Below are 19,191 nucleotides of genomic sequence, written 5' to 3' on the forward strand. Positions count from 1 at the left end.
CCATGGAGCAGTAACTGATGATTCAGCTTTGTCGTGTCAGATGTCAGATGAATTTGAGTCATTTCCTTTGAAAATGTATCTTTTTGAGATTTCCGATGACCGTATTCTAGTTCTAAACAGATGTCTTCCACATTTCTTATAAAAGAACAGTTTTTTGCACCAGTGTGTGGAGTGCAGGGTGAGTCATGTGATTGTTGAGTTGCCGATCTTGGTTGGGGATTCAGAGGGCCCTCTGAATTGGTCTTTGCGTTCCTGTTTTGAGTTTTAGTGACCCCTACTGGTCAGGTGCCCGATGAGTTCAGGTGTTAACTTCAGAGGATGTGCCCTGTCTCAAGGGTTCAGTAGGTTGGTTACATAATTGATTGACAGAAGGAATGGATGTGACACATTGATCTTCAGTCCTCTTAATTGGTGGTTTGCAGTCAACATTAAAGAAAATGAGTAGAAACAATGGGGGTAAAATACATTGAATTGATTAAAAAAAAACCTCATGGTACTTGGTAAGGACATTTTTCATTATTTGCTGAGACTATCAACATTTTGGTATATAATCCGGGTACAGACAGAGACACTTGTTCATCACACTATCCCACTATCACACCTACATGTACAGGTATGTAGCTCCAATTTCATATTTTTTAGCCACGACAGGATTTTGATTTTACTGACATACTTGTTAATCTTTGTGTATGCAGATTTCAGCTCGTGCTGAATTCTAGGTGGGTTTGGTACAGTCAAGGTAGATCAATTACTATTTTTTTTGCTGCAGTGAAGCCAGCCAGGAGAAGCTTTGTTGGGTACATGGTGGAGTATTCTGTGCATCATTTTTAATCTGTTAGTACACCACTGATTTTCCTATTGACGTGCATCTGACTAGACACCCTGTCAGCATGCATGTATAAGTCCATCAGTGCTTCAGAGCCATCCGGATTGCAAATACCAATGACTATGCATGTTCTACTTCTCTCCAGTTAAAAGAGATGAGGCAGATTGACGGTTTTAAAGGCTTGCTTTTCATGTGAATGAATTACATTGAAATGAATTACCGTAAATTGTGGGTAGAGGATTAAACTTGTGACGTTGCATTGAGATTGTTATTTTTATATTGGTGAAGTTTGTGTTATCTTCAGGAAAGCCAGCAATGGTTCTGAATTTGATTAAAATCTCTAAAAACTTTTGTTCTCCAGGAAACAATTTTGGAGAACCAAAATTGAGCATCTTTCTTTAGTTTTAGTGGAAAGGGAAAAATTATTTCTTATTTTGATAGTGATAAATAGGGGCAGCTATTCTTAGAATAGTTTTTTTTCTTGTGTCCTACTAGACCCTGATACAGCCATCAGATATCTTGTAACAGATCAGATGAAAATGACATCACACTGAAATCAGATACACTTCAATTATTCTTATTTAATATTTTCTTCAATATGTAGAGATTGATATAATTTTATATCGACCCCCACAGCCCAACTGCCACAGTTATATACATTACTATGTCTGGATTTGGAGTGTGATTTGGTTATCTTACTTTTGGGGTGCAATGTATGCAATGCTATGTCTTGCATATGCTGTGTTTATTCAGTAAACAGATGTAGGTTTTTAAATGTTGGTGGAGCATAAGCACGTTTCTACACCACTTACACTAAAATGTAAACTTGACATTGGTGTGATCAGGTTAGCTGTTAGTGCGTGGAGAGCTAATTATAGCCTTGAACTATCAATGTCTGAAAGTTTTATAGTGATATCTGAGTATTATACTGTGGGTTGGAGCTTTTTTGGTTCATCTATTGTCCTAGATCATTTTACTGTAGCTGCACTACAGAAATGGTCAAAAACATTTTACTGGTTGAGATACTTGGTAGTTATTTAAGAAAAACTGTATAGCTGATATTTTGGTCTTGAAATATCATAAAATGTTTATTAAAAAGCTTTTGAAATTTACTGTTTACGTTGTAGAAATGTTCTTATTGATGTATATCGTACACGCTAGCATGCTACTTAGACATTCCTGAGTGATGAGTCACAGTGGCTGTACAAGTTTGCAAGTGCTTGACATTTTGTTAACAGAATTGTAATTGATTTTCCAGTTTGTCTGTTTTTTTTTATTACATTTCAGTGGGTGAGTGGGACAGGATGAGTCTTATAATCTAGGGAAAACCAGATATCCTGCTTATTTATTTATTTATGTATGTATGTATGTATGTATGTATGCATGCATGTATGTATGTATTTATTTATTTCCTTAACTTTTTATCAACTTTATTGGGGACAAATTGTTTTGAAATGATCTGTGAAAAAACCTTTTTTTTTAAATTTTTTTTTTATTTATTTATAAATATCCTTGTGGTTAACATTTTACTGACAGGCTTGCCAAGAAAAATCTGATATTTGCTGAGTGTTGTACTACTGTACTCGGTTCCTCATTTCAAATGCTGCATGTGATGTTCTGCTTTTTACTATCTTGAAAGGGCTGTAGCCAGTCAGCTGATTAAACAACTCACAGATAACAATCTGCTTGAATCTCTGCAGTCTGGCTTCCGGCCGCATCACAGTACTGAAACTGCTCTGCTCCGGATTGTGAATGATCTCCTGCTTAATGCTGATGTTGCTGCTCCCTCTGTGCTTGTCCTCCTTGACCTAACTGCTGTTTTTGATACCATAGATCATAGCATTCTTCTTGACTGCCTTCAGAAGTATGCTGGGGTCTCTCCTGGCTGTCCTCTTACCTATCTGGACGCATGCAGTCTGTCTTCTATGATGGAAGCAGTGCTGATGCAAACCTGGTCACCTGCGGTGTCCCTCAAGAGTCTGTTCTTGGGCCACTTCTCTTTTCTTCAACATCTTTGCTGCCTTGAACCTCGGAAACTGTCTGCTGCTGCCTTCCCCCACTGTACAAAGCCTTGCTGTACTTCTGGATAGTAACCTCATCTTTGATGCCCAAATCTCCTCTGTAGTCAAATCCTCCTTCTACCACCTCCGAAACATCTCAAAGGTCTGTCCCTACCTTTCCCTCCCGGATGCAGAGATACTCTGTCATGCATTCATCTCCTCTCGACTCGACTACTGCAACTCTCTCTTTGGTGGTCTTCCGTCACGCGCCATAAACAGACTGCAGCTGGTTTAAAATGCCGGTGCTAGGATCCTTACCAGATGTAAAAAAAACATGATCACATTACCCCGTCTTACCCAGCTGCATTGGCTACCTGTAAAGTACAGGATTACTTTCAAAATTCTCCTGCTTGCCTACAAGGCCCTTCATCATACAGGTCCAGAGTATCTCTCCAACCTGCTGACCCGCTATGTCCCTGCACGCAAGCTGAGGTCCTCTGACTCTGGCTTGCTTGTTATACCCAAGCAAAAGTGCACCACACTCAGAGAGCGCTCTTTTAGCTTCATGGCCTTGACTCTCTGGAACTCTCTCCCAGCTTTGGTGCCTGATGCTCCCATCGTCGCTCGCTTTAAATCAACTCTCAAGACCCACTTGTTCTCTTTTGCTCTCAATGCTCTTTAAGCCTGATATCTGTTATTAGCTGCTGTCTAAATTGCTATTTCAGGTTTTTCACTTATTTTCACAATCTTATTTGTACGATTCTCTATGACACACACATCCACAATGTTTCACTGCAATTTGTAACCTGATGGCTTCACTTCTAGTGAATGTAATAATCAAGTAAACATTATTAGTAAGTACAATTTAAAAAAGAGATACAATTCTGCACTTTAAATTGATTTTAATTTTGACCTTTGGGTGCAGCCATTCTCTAATTTTAATTTGTGTGTACCTTTTATAGTACCTTAATTTCTAATGACTGCCCATAATTATATTTTAGATTAGAAATCAGCAGGTTCCAGATTGCAGTAGTTCAGTTACAGTGGTTTGCAGAAGTATTCACCCCCCTGAAAAGTTTTCACATTTTGTTGGCACCTGAGCGTACTCCACAACACTTTCAAATTAGACTTTACATGTAGAATCTACACAAACTACTCCACATTGATAAAGTTAAAAAATGCATATAGAATATAAATAAGTAAGATTTACAGAGAAAAACAGATTAATCTCAGTTGCATAAGTATTCAACCCCTTTGCTACTGCAGCCCTAAATCAGCTCGGGTGCAAATGATTTGTTTGAAAGGTCACAAAATTAGTGAAATGGTTTCAGCTGGTGTGTACTCAAAGTGGTTTAACTTGTAGATAATTTCCCTCAGGTATATAAAGACTTTCAAGCTGCAACTCACATAGTGATCCAACAAAGCAACCATGAAGACCAAGGAGCTTTCGAAACAAGTCAGGGATAAAGTGGTAGAGAGGCACAGAGCAGGAGAAGGGTACAAGAAAATGTCAAAGGTGCTGATTATCCCTCTCAGCACAGTAAAGTCCATAATTAAGAAGTGGAAGATGCATCATACCACCCAGACACTACCCAGATCAGGTCGCCCTCCCAAATTGAGCAGCCGGGCAAGCAGGAAACTGGTTTGGGATGTCACTCTGAAGCCAGCAATGACCTTGAGAGATCTGTGTCTGAGATGGGGGTCAGTGTTCACACTAGAGAGTGACAGCCTGTCCTGTCAAAAATGTTCCTGTCCCATCCCATCCCATGAAAGAGTAATCATTTCCAATCCTGTCGCATCCTGTCCTGTCCACATTTTTCCCGTCCCATCCCGCCCCGTAACGCCCCGTAACTTTTTTTTTTAAATTCCCGTCCCATCCTGTCTTGTCAAAAAAAATCCCATCCCATCCCATCCCGTGATAAACAGAGATCAACTATTATTTGGAGGTACAGATATTTTTGTATTCATGTATAAAATTAGGGTTTATAGGGTTTTGCATTAAACACTACCGGTATACTACTAGTAATTTGTTTTTAGTTTTTGTTTTTTCAGAAAAAAATACAGTGCAAGCACAGGGTCTTTATAAGCAAAATTTGCAATATGGAGATCGCCCTCTGTGTATTTCCAGGTATTATTTGATTCATTGTAGCGTGATTAAACATAATTTGGTAAAATTAATGTGATTATATGTTCAAGTGAGACCCGTTAATATTATTTTGTATGTTTATGGTAACAGTCAAGTTCCATGTCATAGGCTCTTTTCCGACTTTAAAGAGCAAAAAAACACTCTTCCTGTCTGCTAGTGGCAGAGTAGTCCTGTTCCTTCCCATTCCTGGAAGCTTAAATCCCGTTCTTGCCCGTCCTGAGAGGTTTCTTTTTTTTATTTCCCTGGCCCGCCCTTTCCTTTAAGCTTCACCCCTGTACCATCCTGTCCCACAAAATTTAACACAATTTTTTCCCGTACCGTGGGTCCCACGGGAGTACCGTCTTCATGTCACTCTCTAGTTCACACATCAACAATAAGCCGGTCCCTACACAAAGCTGGCCTGTATGGACGGGTGGCAAGAAAGAAGCCATTACTCAAAAAGCCTCATCTTAAAGCACGTATGGAGTTTGCAAAAAAGCACGTGGATGATACTGCAGACATGTGGAAAAAGGTTTTGTGGTCAGACGAGACAGAAATTGAACTTTTCGGTCTCAATTCCAAGTGTTACGTCTGGCGCAAGCCCAACACTGCACATCACCCAGGCAACACCATCCCAACCGTCAAGCATGGTGGTGGCCGCATCATGTTATGGGGATGCTTCTCTTCAGCAGGGACTGTGAAGCTTGTCAGGAAGCTTGCAGTCCATCGACGACCCCCAACAAATTTATCAGAACTGGAGCAATTTTCCTGTGAAGAATGAGCAAAAATGTCACCATCCTACTGTGCAAAGGGGCTGAATACTTATGCAACCAGTACATTTCATTTTGTACATTCTCTTTGCAAGTTTTGCTGACATTTAACCTCCTCCTCATATAATAGTGTTAAGTTTAACCACTACAGCTTTGAATAAAAAAAAGTTTGTTTGAAAAACTGTGCATACATTATTTGTAATTCAACAAAATGTGACATTATTGGTAGGGGGTGAATACTTCTGCAATCTCCAGTGGAGATTCCATTCTAGAAACCTGAACCTGTCCACTGGGGACATGAATGTAGTCAGTTTTGACGATTCCTCATCAAGTGAGATCTGCCAGAATCCACATTTTGCATCGAGAATGCTAAATATTTTAGCATCTGGCATGTCTGCAATTACTTGCTCAATTGTCTTCATTGGATGGTGGGGTCTCAGCAACGCTTTGTTTAAGTGGGCTGGGTCAATGCAGATTCTGACTGTGCCATCTTTCTTGATAGCAACTAACACTGCTGAAACCCATTCTGTGGCTTCTTCTATGGGGGTTATGACACCCAGCTTTGTCATACTGTCCAGTTCTTGTAGTACGTATTTGCCTCATGGTAATAGGTACCCTCTTAAGTGCACACACAGCAGGAGGTATAGAATCATCAAGCTAATAGGCAGTTTCCCAATCATGTCACAGTCAAACAGTTCTTTGTATTCTTTGAGCTCTGGTGTTTGAGTTAGTGTGCACATCTGGTCTGAGCTAGATTGGTCCCAGCGTGATGCTGTCAGTGAGACCTATCAGTGGTTTTACATCCTGGTTGACTACATGAAATTGAAATTTCCCATGTGTGCAGTTCAAAGCCACTGTGTCCTCGGTTTTAATTGTCTGTTCTCCATATGCTACAAGGTTGACTTTCTTGGTTGAATCTACTGAAATACGAGGCTCAATGTCCCTTAACAGCGCATTTGATATGACATTACACTTTGCACCTGTGTCAACCTTGACTTTGATCTTTGCATTGTTACGAGCAATCGTAAGAGTGGTGAAGATCTCTCCCTTTTCAGTTCTTAGATCAATACTTTCACAGTAGAATGCTTCTAATGGCTCACAGTCCAGTCTTACCTCCAGTTCATATACTTTGTGCAGGTTTCTCACTTTGACCCAGTAGCTGACTGTGGCAGGTTTTGCATGAGTAGTTGATGGTGTGAACGTAAAATTGCTAGGCAGTCTAGATCTGCAACACTTAGTAAACAAGACTGCATATTGCTTAAAATGTTATTTGCATCCAAATAACATTTCAACTGATTACTGACCAAGGATTCCAACATTTTTGCCAAAATTGACAAATTGGAAATTGGTGTGTAATTATTCAAGTCAGGTGGATTTCCAGCTTTTAATGGAGAAGTACCATAAGCTCATTTCCAGACATTGGGCAGTTCATCTGACTCAATTGAAAGGTTATAAATATAAGTAATAGGTTCTGCAATAACTGCAGTAGCTGTTTTTAATAAAAACAGGTCTAGCCAATCAGGACCTGCAGGCTTCCTACAGTCAATAGCTTGTAGAGATTTTAAGATATTGGTAACCTGAAAAGAACAAAAATGGTTAAATTACACATTCCTGTCATTAGTGGGCTTTGATGTGAAAATCCAAGACCATTTCTCTTAGCGCATTAACGATACACATTATTTAGTCTGAAGAAATAGGAGATTGAATAAACAGTTAGTATACGAAGGCCCATAGGGGTCACGAGGGCAGGGCAGAGGCAGTCTGTACAAATATGAGGAAATAGGTTATATTTTTCATTAGTCATCTCAGGCATGCTGAAACAGTGTTGTGCTGGCTATGATACCAATGAATTACTACTGGCATTCTCTATAATACAAAAACAAAGCTGGCATTGTCATATTGTGCCTTCAGGATTTGTAGTCCTTGGTGGTGTGACAGCCCAAGCAATATAATTGTCGGTGAACAGTGTATTTGTATACAGTATCCAATAATTCTATTTAGATTGTGTTTTTTTTTTTTTTTCATTGCTTTGTCGCTTGAGGTATATATTATGCTTTGTAAAAAAACAAAAAAAACAAAACAAAAACAAAACCCAAATACAACAGATGCATGAATTCGACTTCACGCTACATACACGACTCACGAGAGTAACTAATGCGCTATTTGCAACTGGGTGAACAGTAGGTTGAATGTAACTGGTTCGCTGGCTGTCCTGTTGTATCCCAGAATGCTGCGCTGTGTCATATCTCCTCTCTTCAGCTTGGATTGTGCTGGAGAGAGAGAGCAGACTTGCCGTAGTCAGCAGCGAGCCTCTGGAACAGCAGCATAAGTACCAGACGAGGGGGACACTGGATACCTGGTAAATAGAATAAACTATTGAAAATAAAATACAGACTCTGATGCCTTTCGTGTAAAATTATAACGATAAAAAAATCGAGCCCCCCCTTTTTTTTTTTTTTTTTTTTTTTTTTAAATGAGCAAGAGAGGGGGGCTCCAACGTTTCCTGTCGTTGCATTGCCCCCAGTGACAGTATGCGTGTCCTTAAAATACATTTGTGGTTCTAGTATTACTCGGTTATACTTTTGTTTTTGTAGGGGTAGTGTGCATTTTTCGAAAATTGTTTTCATTTCAATATACTGTAAACGAATGCTATTCGGAATTGGGCATATATTTCTTAACTTGTGTTGCATTACATGCGTAATGCATGTTGTGTACAGCTGAGATTCGTATGGGAATGGTGTTTATTTGTTTTGCAACAGATTCACTTTGGACACCCGTGTGCAGGCTACTTTTCAGTTGAAATATTAGAAAAATCAGAAAAAAGTTAAGTTCTTAATAATATTATTGTGATTTGGAACACGACGCAAAGAGCTCCAGTGTTTGTGTAATTTTCTGTAAGGTAAGGGGGTTGCGACGTGTGCTCCCATAAGGTTGCATCAGGTCCCCCGGTGTGAGATTCCTGTCGTTTTGATCAGTTTCGACTTGCAGTGATTGTCTCGCTGTGCTGTTAGTTCTGCAATGCGGTGGGTGTGGTTTGGATGTGGTAGTAAACGGGCGATGTGGACCTCTGCAGTGACAGCCCCATTACCCCACCATATGAGTTAGCATTTTTCTTCAAATATATATTGCTAAGACTTTCCACTTAGCAAGATTCAGTAAGACCAGGTTATATTGGATTCGAGGAGGCAAGCTGGGTAAGAATAGTCCAATTGGTAAATGCTCCTGAAACCAGATGGTATTCATCACAAGAAAATAGCAAGAGGCAGGCAATCAGGGATCACTGGCACAATGTAATCTGCCTTTCATTACATTTCTGGTGCAAGTGATTTAATCCCTTGTGTTAATATAAGTTTTTGTATTTATTTTTAAATGCATTACTTTTTCCATTCTTGTGAAAACAGAAAACAACTTAAATGACAAACTGTTCATACATATTCAATCTCTGTATTTTGTGTTTTTTAACAAACTGAAGTAGAACGTATTTCTGTGATGGTTCCACTGTACTACCGTGGGAGTGTAAAACTCAATGTGATATGAAAAAAAAAAAATCATAAATTAATATTCCGGCATCCCAAAATGTATTTCTTTACAACATTTGTTGATTTTCGTTAAAGCAATTTAAAATATTTTGAGGTGATTGATTGTTTTTTTTCTGCAATGCAGCGCTTTTATAATTAAGGCTGTTAAGAGTGGCCTTGAACCATACTCAAAGTGCTTGAATGTGTACTGTACAATTCAACCAATAATTGAGTTGTATTTAGCTTAAATACAGTGCTAAGGTACTTATCACCATGCTGAACTGTAGATTTAACACAGTGAGTATATAAGCATGTATGATGTTTAAACTTGTCAAAAAGGTAAGCTTTGCCTTTTATAGTGCCTCAGCAGGGGTTCCCTCCAGTAGAGGTTTCAACAAGTGACAGCTGGCCATTGTGACATATGCTATTCATTGCTCCTCATGCCAGGGGCACACCCTGAAGCACAGTAAAAAGATAATGTGGAACCGTACCTTGCTTTACTAAATACTGTACACCGTGAGGCGCACAACGGATGTGCAGGAAGCCTTTGGCGGAATACAAAGGTTTTAAAGGGCCTTACTGAGGAAACAAAATCTGAAAAGTTTATTTGGCTGCATGGAGTAGCAATATTTTAAATTACAATTATGTTCACTGTGCAAAAGTCTTTGCAGTGCATTGGATTTTTTTTTATAGGCAGAGGAACATTTCCTTGTTGTTTGTCCAATTGGAGACCTGGAGACAGGGATATCAAGGTGCCTGAAACGTTTATCCAGTTTTGATGAAACTTGGTTTGTAAGTTATTTAGCACAAGAGAACATACTCTGAAATATAAGGAGGTGGTGGCTGTCCTTTTGTCTACATGCAGTACAAGTACAAATGTCACATTTATGCATTTTTACATGTATCTGTACATAAAGTGGATATAATCACGGTGATCTACATTTTCATGATTTTATGCTTTTAGTTTTTGCATACTTTTCCCAGCAATTTTTTGTCATTTGTATTTTGGGAATATGGAAGATGATCTAATTGGATCAAGTTTTATCCAGAGATGGAAAGATGGACTATTCTGAATGTCCTTGACTTATCTCTATTGATGGTAAGGACATGAAAATGATCATTTACAGCCTTAACACCTTTTTTTTTCTTCTTCCCAGGTAGACAGGAAATGTTTTCTTAGCACCTGGTAGTCATTTCAGTCTAGGCATGCTTTAAAGGTTTAGGATGGTAACAAAGCATACATCGATATAAATACTGGTTCATCGATTCAATAATTACATTTTTGAATGCGCATAGTTTATCTATGAAACTGCACTGAACGCCCTGACTTGCTATTTACAGTATTACTGCCACAGACAAGCAGTGGGCGTGCTCTTCTTCTCCTGCTCGTGTTAACTAGCATCTGATTCGCTGGTCCCATCCTACCAGCGAATCAGTTTTGAAAAACAAAATAAGTGCGCCACCTTGTGTCCAGAGCAGGACGACAGGCTTGTATTCCTGGCAAACAGCCTGTAAATAAATTGTACACATTGAAGAAAACTGACTGTATATAGTTTGCGCTTCTTTGGAGTTTCAAAATGAACTGTAATATAATGAATATTTTGCAATATTCAGTAACGTTAAAAATAAATAAATAAATGATCAGTGATGTTAAATGCAATGTTGGAGTAAGTATCAGCTAGCGGGTATGCATGTTGTGGTAAGTAAATTAAATTATTGTTGTTGTTGTTGTTATGATATTGTAGGCAGGGATATCCATATTGTGTTTCACAGATAGTGAAGGTTAAGTGCTACAATATTAACAAGATGCAATGCATGATGCTGCAACTGTCACTGAATAAAAAAGACTGGTACGTTCCAAAGTATTGTAATCTGTTTGGAATAAATATTTTATTATTATTATTATTATTATTATTATTATTATTATTTGTTTATTTAGCAGACGTCTTTATCCAAGGTGACTTACAGAGACTAGGGTGTGTGAACTATGCATTAGCTGCCGAGTCACTTACAATTACGTCTCACCCGAAAGACGGAGCACAAGGAGGTGAAGTGACTTGCTCAGGGTCACACAATGAGTCAGTGGCTGAGGTGGGATTTGAACAGGGGACCTCCTGGTTACAAGCCCTTTTCTTTAACCACTGGACCACACATCCTAACACTCCTGTAGTATGTTAAACTTGCTTTAGGCTTGTTGCGAATCTTGTGTTTTTTGTTTTTCCTCGATGCTACCAAGACGTAATTGCCCCTCGCATACAATTGTTGTGCACAAGCTTTTACTTAACTACAATGATATTAAAATAATAACATCGCAGGAAGAGGAATGCGCCGAAAATGTATGGAACAATCATCGAACGATTGTATTGTGTATGCCCAATTAATCGATTGTTATTTTGAGGCTTAACTGACAGCCCTACTGTACACCCATAGAGAAACTTAGAAGCACTTGCCTCAGGTGTCTGTATAACATCCCCCATTGGACCACTGTCTTATAACTATACTTAATGCTAATTTCCAGCAGGGTGGAGCAGTTGGTTAAACCTGCAGCTGTTGCCAGTCTGCTCACTTTAAGCTTTTAGGTGGTGAGTGCTTGTTTATTGTGCCTGGGATTCCTTGAATGTGTCTTTCCTCCCTGGCTCGGAAGTGGTAAATTGTAGTAATGTATTAGCCAGACAGCAAAAGAATAGGGATAGCGTTTAATTTATATTTGTAGCACCCCTTACAGTAGTCTCACCCTCTGTATTCTTTACCTTACAGACAACCTTTAATGTTGTGGATTGTTTAATATTACTCAATTTTTAATATACTTTAATGTTCCATTATTAAAAAAGGCTTTTCTGTTGTATTTCCACACTGTACAGAACTAGAAAAAAAATAAAAAAGGTTTTGGTTAAATCTGTGACGTGCTGTAATCATTTGGGAAGCCAGGGACTGTAAACAACATTTGCTTGATGGAGTATACATTATTGAACACTGTTAATTTCAAAAGACATACAGGTAGCTCATTATATGTTGTTGTTAGAAATAATGCTTCAAGTCTGTGATGTATGATGGTGTTTATCGAGAGGACTGAAACAGAACCACATTTGTTGTGGGGAAGTGATTAGATTAGTTTAGTTCAGTTTAGGTCTATTTTTAAACTGTACTACAGGGTTATTTGGTTGCGCTCCACTCTTTGTTGGGGTTTGGCTTGTCAAACACCATGAGACTGGGAGTTTAAAGAGGCTCAGATGTAGCCTTGGATAGGATAATTGGCCTGTGAGCTAATGAAAATGTCACGGTCTTGAGTATGTGTATGTCCAAGATAATAGGAGTGAAAGAGAGGGAGAGAGCTGTTCAATTCTGATTAATGAAGAGCTTTTCCAACATGTGAGTACACTGTACTGTAGTGAGGAGGTTTAGAAGGCATCCTGGGCAGAAGAGGACTTTTGCTCCCATTAGTGAGGGTGGCAGCTGGAATGTTTTAATAATAGATTGGTTGTCTTCTGAGGGATTAGGAATCGTATGAGCAGAAGGAGCCACTGTACTGGACAGCTGCATGCCCTTAAGTGTTAAAAAAGCAAAGGCCATTTTTAAGAGATGCCCTGTAAAGGACTAAACCTGTCAAAATATCTCATAATTAGTTTTCTGAGACAAGTATGGCAACAGTAGTACAGATGTCACAGGCTTGCTGTACTATACAGGACATAACGACGTTGTACTTTATGTAAAGAACAAAAATCTGTTTTCCTTTTTTATTCAGACAATATATAGTAGCCTATATAAAACTTCACTGTGTTAGTGTTTTAAAGGATCAAACTCAGTTGAACAATTTATACATTATTAAATTTTTGCAGCTCTGAAAAATATCTTTAAATATGTTGCGTTTAGATTTTGTTTTTAATAGGCCTACTTTAAATCTATTTTTCTGAAGTGTTTACTGACATTTTTCAAATACTATCTGTAACTTTAAGTTATTATTATTAGTCGTAGTTAATCTAACTTTAATAATATGAAATGAAATTATTCAGTTTATTTGCATTCAGCAACATGTAAAAAACAAATACAAACAAGACGTTTTTTTTTATTTTTTCACAACACTGTTTCACGCTGCGGTTTAGTCCCATATTTCTCAATTCCTGTGTAATGTTTTGGTAGACTTTATCGTTTCGGACAGTACGACCTCAGGATCCATTCTCAAAACAAATCCACACCACTCCTTCGTGCGCCTGTGTCCACTGAATTTGACGTCACGTTCCACATTGCAGCTTCTACTTTGAACAGCAGTGCGAACAAACCCGAGCCACGCTGAGTGGGCTCGGGTGTGCAAGTGTGAAAAGGCTAAGTAACAAGTAACATTAGGTATGGAAAACAAATATGGCATACTACTTTATACAGTAGCTCAAAAGATTATTTTAATAAAATATAGTCTTTCTTACCAAGGAATTGTATGTGTGGGGGTCTCATTTTTGGTATGGCTAAGGGGCGGGGGGTCTCATTTTTGGCCTGATTTTATCCATAATTCAACCCCTTCCCTGTGTAAGTAGCCTAATTATTGTGTGGTCCCTAATCACAATAAATTAATATCCCAATCACAATTGACATTCATAACAAGTTTTCAGTTAGTTGGCTGTACAGTTTTTGAACAGAAGCAGTTTGATGTTTGGGGCACGTTTCGGCGAATTTGGTTGTGGCCATTTTGATATTAAAATGTATTGCTTCTCAAAAATGCATCACTTCTCAAACCTGAAGCAGGTTTGATTGTTGATGACATATACCAAGTTTCAGATCATTCACTTCACCAGCTGACGAGGGAGTGCAAGGGATAATAAATTTCAAGTTTGTTGTTGACTGGTTACACAACGTTCTAGCAGGAGCAGTTTGAAGTTTTGGGGGGGGAAAAATGAATAGATAACAATAGGCTTCCTCAGCCATTTTGGCTTGGAAACCTAATTTAATTATAATTAATTATGGTTAATAACAATTAGGCCTATGATACAGAAATACAATTTAAAAAATCAGAATACTTCTTGGGTCTGACTGCGTCTTTGATAAACCTTCCATAATATACTTAGGCCTTCTGTTTTTCGGTTTTTATTAATTGTATTTTTCAGTTCTTATTTTTAGCTGTTTTCAAGTTTTATGTAAATCCTTTTTTTCTGGGCTTTCGTTTTTGATATACTGTATGAAATTAGTGTTTTCGGTTACTTTCCAAAATGATTTTTTTTCCTGTCCAAATATGTATAGTAACTCGACAGTACTTGCACACTTAAGTTGTACCTTCTTTCCTTTGCTGTCTTCCACAACGAAATCCCTATGGTCACGGGCACATTCTGGGTTTTTTTGTGTGTAGGCATTTTTTACATTTCCCCACAATTCTGTTTTAAATTCTCTGTATCTTAACTGTAATACAGCTTTAAATCCCGCTAACACGCCTCCATTCCTGATTGTAATCTCGTTTTAAATTTCACAAACTGAGTCTCCAGTAGAAATAGTTGGGGCGGGTTTAAAGTATTAAGAACGAATCAATGATAGATACAAGTCAGGAAGGCAGGACATTGCCCAGCTGCACTGGTAAATGTATTTATTATTATTGTTGTAGTAGGTTTTATTTTTAATGGGAAAAGGGTAAAGTCAACGTGAATTGATTAACCATTTCCAGTTTTTTTGATGTTTTCCGGTGTTTATTGGCTATCCACCGATTTCATTTTCTTTTGTATCGGGTGTTTTGTCGGTTAAAACCAGACGCCCTAATATACCTCATTCATTTTTTTGCCAGCAAGGAATCTCTCTTAGCAGGATATTATTGATCCTTGCTCGGTATGTTGCTGTTCTCTCTTTGCTAGTGGCAATCTGGAAGCAAATAGAATAAATAAAGGTTAACAGATGTTGGTGAAAAACATCTGTATCATTATACTTTGAGTTCTACTCATAAAACACTTTCCAGCAAAGCATAAGCTATATTTGAAAATATGATACATTTATCACTTAGAATCCTACAGGAATTATTGGTAAATCATGTATTATTGCCTTTATAGATTATACAAGGGGAATAGTACCTCTTAGGAGGCCAACAAACCAATTGGTAAAAAGTTAGTGTCCTATGGTGTGACGACTAGGTCCTATGGTGTGACGCTCAAATACCTGTCACACAGGTATTTGACATTTTCATCACACCATAGGACATTTTCTATTTCTGATTCTAAACAGGCACTTATGAAGCCACCTACACATTATCTCATGACCTTGAACCTACTGATATTAATTTATTTTCAATGTGAAGATAATCCATTTTACTTTTTTTTTTTTTATTATTATAAATTCCTTTTCTATGTGTAACACCAAAGGACACACAAAATGTACATGTCCTACAGGGAGGCGTCAGACGTGACGTCCTCCTAAGGTTTGCTGACTTCCTGATGTCAAAAATGAAGTGTTGTGGTCTTCAAAAATGCCTGAATTTTTTAGCAAATTCGTCGTCACACCATTGGACATTGATGTTGGTGACAACATTTTTTTAAATAAATACTTTTGGAAATATGAATTTTCTAACACTGAATCTGATAGTAGCACAGGATATCCATGTAGAATTAGTTTAGGAATCTTATCTAGCATTTGTGAAGCATTAAAGATTAACTTATTGAGAGTTTTTATTGCTACACGCCTTTGGGGACAGTCACACTATAGGACACCTTGACTGTTTTGAGTGAAAAAATTCAAATAAGGAATAATCTATATTTACAAAAAAAATGAAGACAAGTTAGTTCATTGTGAGTAGTTTTATGGAACAGATCAATAAGTTTTTCAACATTTCCCTGAGTATCACTTTTTTTGTAAGGACATAAAAATGGTTGTGTCTTGTCTTTTGCCCTTTTTCATCTGATGAGATCAAATACGGTCCAGGGAAAAAAAAGATATGGTGTAAAATTACATTGTCCAGACTGTCTGCAGATAGTCTTTAAAAATAAATTACAATTGCACTAATATAGTTCTTAAATTGATGACGAATAAAAAATAAGAGAGAAAGAAGTGAGAAAAATAAGTGAGAAAGAAGGTCTGCGTGATGTTGCTCGAAATCGCTCGTGCAGCGCCACCTACTGTTCAGAATGAATATCTAAAAAAAGGGCCTGTAAATCTGCAAAGCTGCATTTTCAATGGCTGTGTTCAACTTAACATCTATAAATAGTGCTTCTTGTTTTTAATCAGTTCAATGTTTATTAAAAAAAGAAAATAATAATAATTTTTTAATTAATGCATTTTTGGTCTGAGGCGAAAGGATATTTAATAAAAATTACTTCTTTGTTAATTAAAACATGTTTTTACCTGTTTTTTTTTTAGTTAGTTGACCCATTTTATAAGTGCAATAAGGCACTTCAGGGTGTGAGATATCCACATGCCCCTGGCGGTTAAAGTATATCCCACACCCTGTCGTGCCTTAGTGCTTACTTATCACGCTCCCCTACTGCTTTAGAGTAGCCTACTGTCATAGCTTTCAGCGTGGCAGGGTGTTCATATAGCAAAGTGACTTCTGCAACATGGAGCTGCAAAACAATCTGCTGATACAGTAGCCATGTAAATTATATATTAACAGGTCAACAGGTTTGTTTATAACATATAACAGGACACATCACAAGACCACCACATTGAGTGCAGTAAGATTTTTCACTGGCATCCATTGCATCAGACCAGTATGAATATGGTGTATTATTTGGTACATCCCTAGATCAGCTGTAGAAAGCTGATTGGAAGGTGGTGATGTGAGGCTGTCTTGACCTGCAATTACTGCTCTTCGGTATGAAGTCGAAGATTCCATTGCAAGCTTTTTTGTATCCCAAAACAAACATTAATGTAGACCAATGCATTTTCCTTCTTTCATAACTGTTTTGAGCCAAGTCATAAAGTTAATTGGCTGCTTTATCTCCATCTTCTTCATGTGCCACTGAATAGGGATGGGAATTTTAAACGTTTAAACGTATAAACTCCAAAGAAGTGGTTAAACGTTGAATAATATGCTAGACGTATAATCCGTCACGTGAAAAATTTCACCAGACGCATATTTATTTAGTGTATTAATTTTAGTAATTTATCATCAGTAGTCCGCCGTGTATCAGACTGCTCTAGTGCCACAGTAAGGGCAGATATAATAAAAAGGAAGGGGTTTGGCAATTGCCTCCAAGTAGCTTTTCTAGAAAGATTGACACTGGGGAGGGTTTTATTCTCTGGTTCATTGCTGCAGTGGACATGGTATGGGATCAGCTCCATGGATTAATAAAGTTAATGACGAGTTTTTTTGTGAAGTTTGTTACATGTTTTTAATAAAATGACATTTCTAAACAAATTTCTAATTGCTGTATCACAAAAACATGTTCAGTGCTTCACCATGTGAAATGAAAACATTCAGAAATTACTGGATGGAGTTACTGAATGCAGTAAAAATCCATAATAATCCATAATCTATAAAAACATCCATAATAAAGAGAACTCTCCAGATGGCGACTGACATTTAGCCCTTACATCCCTTTTAATATGTATAGTTTTTTTTTCAATATTAATTTAAAGAAAGCATATGTGTAAATAAATAGTGTATAGGCTTTAATTCACCAGTACACTTTTACACAAATCATATATATTAAGGCTGTCAAACAATTAAAAAAATTAATCTCGATTAATCGTGCGATGAAAAAAAATTATAGATTAACGCACTTTTAAGCGCATTTTTACACAACAATAAAATACAACTTTAGTTAAATATATGTTTAGGAAAACAGCAAATCCCCCTTTTAAATAAACATTTTGTTTAGAAAGAGTTCATTATGAAGTAAAAACCTCCTAAGAAAGGACCTTTTCCAAGTTGCTCTTTATTCCATTAGGATGTATGGAAAGATTTTTGCTTAGCTTGGATGTTTTTTTTTACCTCTGTAAATATATTGGTTTCAGTAATGATACAGAATACAAGGTATACAATGCTCAATTTACTTTGGATCACAAATGTTTTTATTGGCAAAAACCTTTTTTTTTTTCCCCAATTCACTTTATGCCAACTGGATTTTGCTTGTATCTCATGTAAAGACAGCAGACGTCCTTTAATTCATGCTGATAGGGATCGAAGTATCCAAAGAAGTTACATTACCGGTATATTATATCCGTTGTTTAGACTCAGGCTGCCAGGCTAGGGTTAAGTCTGCTTTCTGATTGCTTGTCACTGGTTTCCAAAGCAGTGACAGTGTCCATGAGTTGATGAACTCCACAAAGATTGCTGCTGCATATCTTGATCTAGTACTGGTACAGCACAATACACTATGTTTTAAAAGTAGCCTACTGAATTAAAGTGTGCATATATCCAGTCAACAGGCCTCAAGGATTATAGAAACACAGTTTATTAACACATGACATATATCCAGTCAACAGGCCTCACGGATTATAGAAACATGGTTTATTAACACATGACATATATCCAGTCAACAGGCCTCACGGATTATAGAAACACAGTTTATTAACACATGACATATATCCAGTCAACAGGCCTCACGGATTATAGAAACACAGTTTATTAACACATGACATATATCCAGTCAACAGGCCTCACGGATTATAGAAACATGGTTTATTAACACATGACATATATCCAGTCAACAGGCCGCACGGACTATAGAAACATGGTTTATTAACACATGACATATATCCAGTCAACAGGCCGCACGGACTATAGAAACATGGTTTATTAACACACAAATAACTGAGATTTCTTCTTGCAAACATAGTCCTCCACAATACAACAATATCGTGCTTTAAAAAAGGAACAAAAAAAAGATATGCACTTAAGCACTGTGTAGGTAAACAAAATAATTATGACAAAATCCAATAGACATATGTAACTAATAGTAGTAATACATAAACACATTCGCTTTACTTTCGAGTGAAACTCAGCCTGCCAGTTTCGGGAACTGTCTTTTTTTTTTATCAAAAGAACCAT

General features: G+C 37.5%; 1 protein-coding gene across 29 annotated transcripts in view; it reads left to right on the forward strand.

Annotated features, from left to right (window-relative positions):
- The first annotated feature begins 7,907 nt into the window (after positions 1-7,907).
- The window catches only part of LOC117399461 (band 4.1-like protein 3), a 75,140-nt gene continuing 63,856 nt past the window's right edge, over positions 7,908-19,191 (forward strand). For 8 of the 29 annotated variants that reach the window (XM_059022518.1, XM_059022517.1, XM_059022522.1 and 5 more), the window contains exon 1: positions 7,913-8,080. The gene's annotated coding sequence lies outside the window, so the exon portion shown is untranslated. Of the gene's footprint in view, positions 8,081-19,191 lie in introns of all 29 variants that reach the window. The other 21 variants (XM_059022519.1, XM_033998651.3, XM_033998650.3 and 18 more) reach the window with 7 other exon arrangements.

Source organism: Acipenser ruthenus, chromosome 4 (genome assembly GCF_902713425.1).
Source record: "Acipenser ruthenus chromosome 4, fAciRut3.2 maternal haplotype, whole genome shotgun sequence".
NCBI classification, from domain to species: domain Eukaryota; kingdom Metazoa; phylum Chordata; class Actinopteri; order Acipenseriformes; family Acipenseridae; genus Acipenser; species Acipenser ruthenus.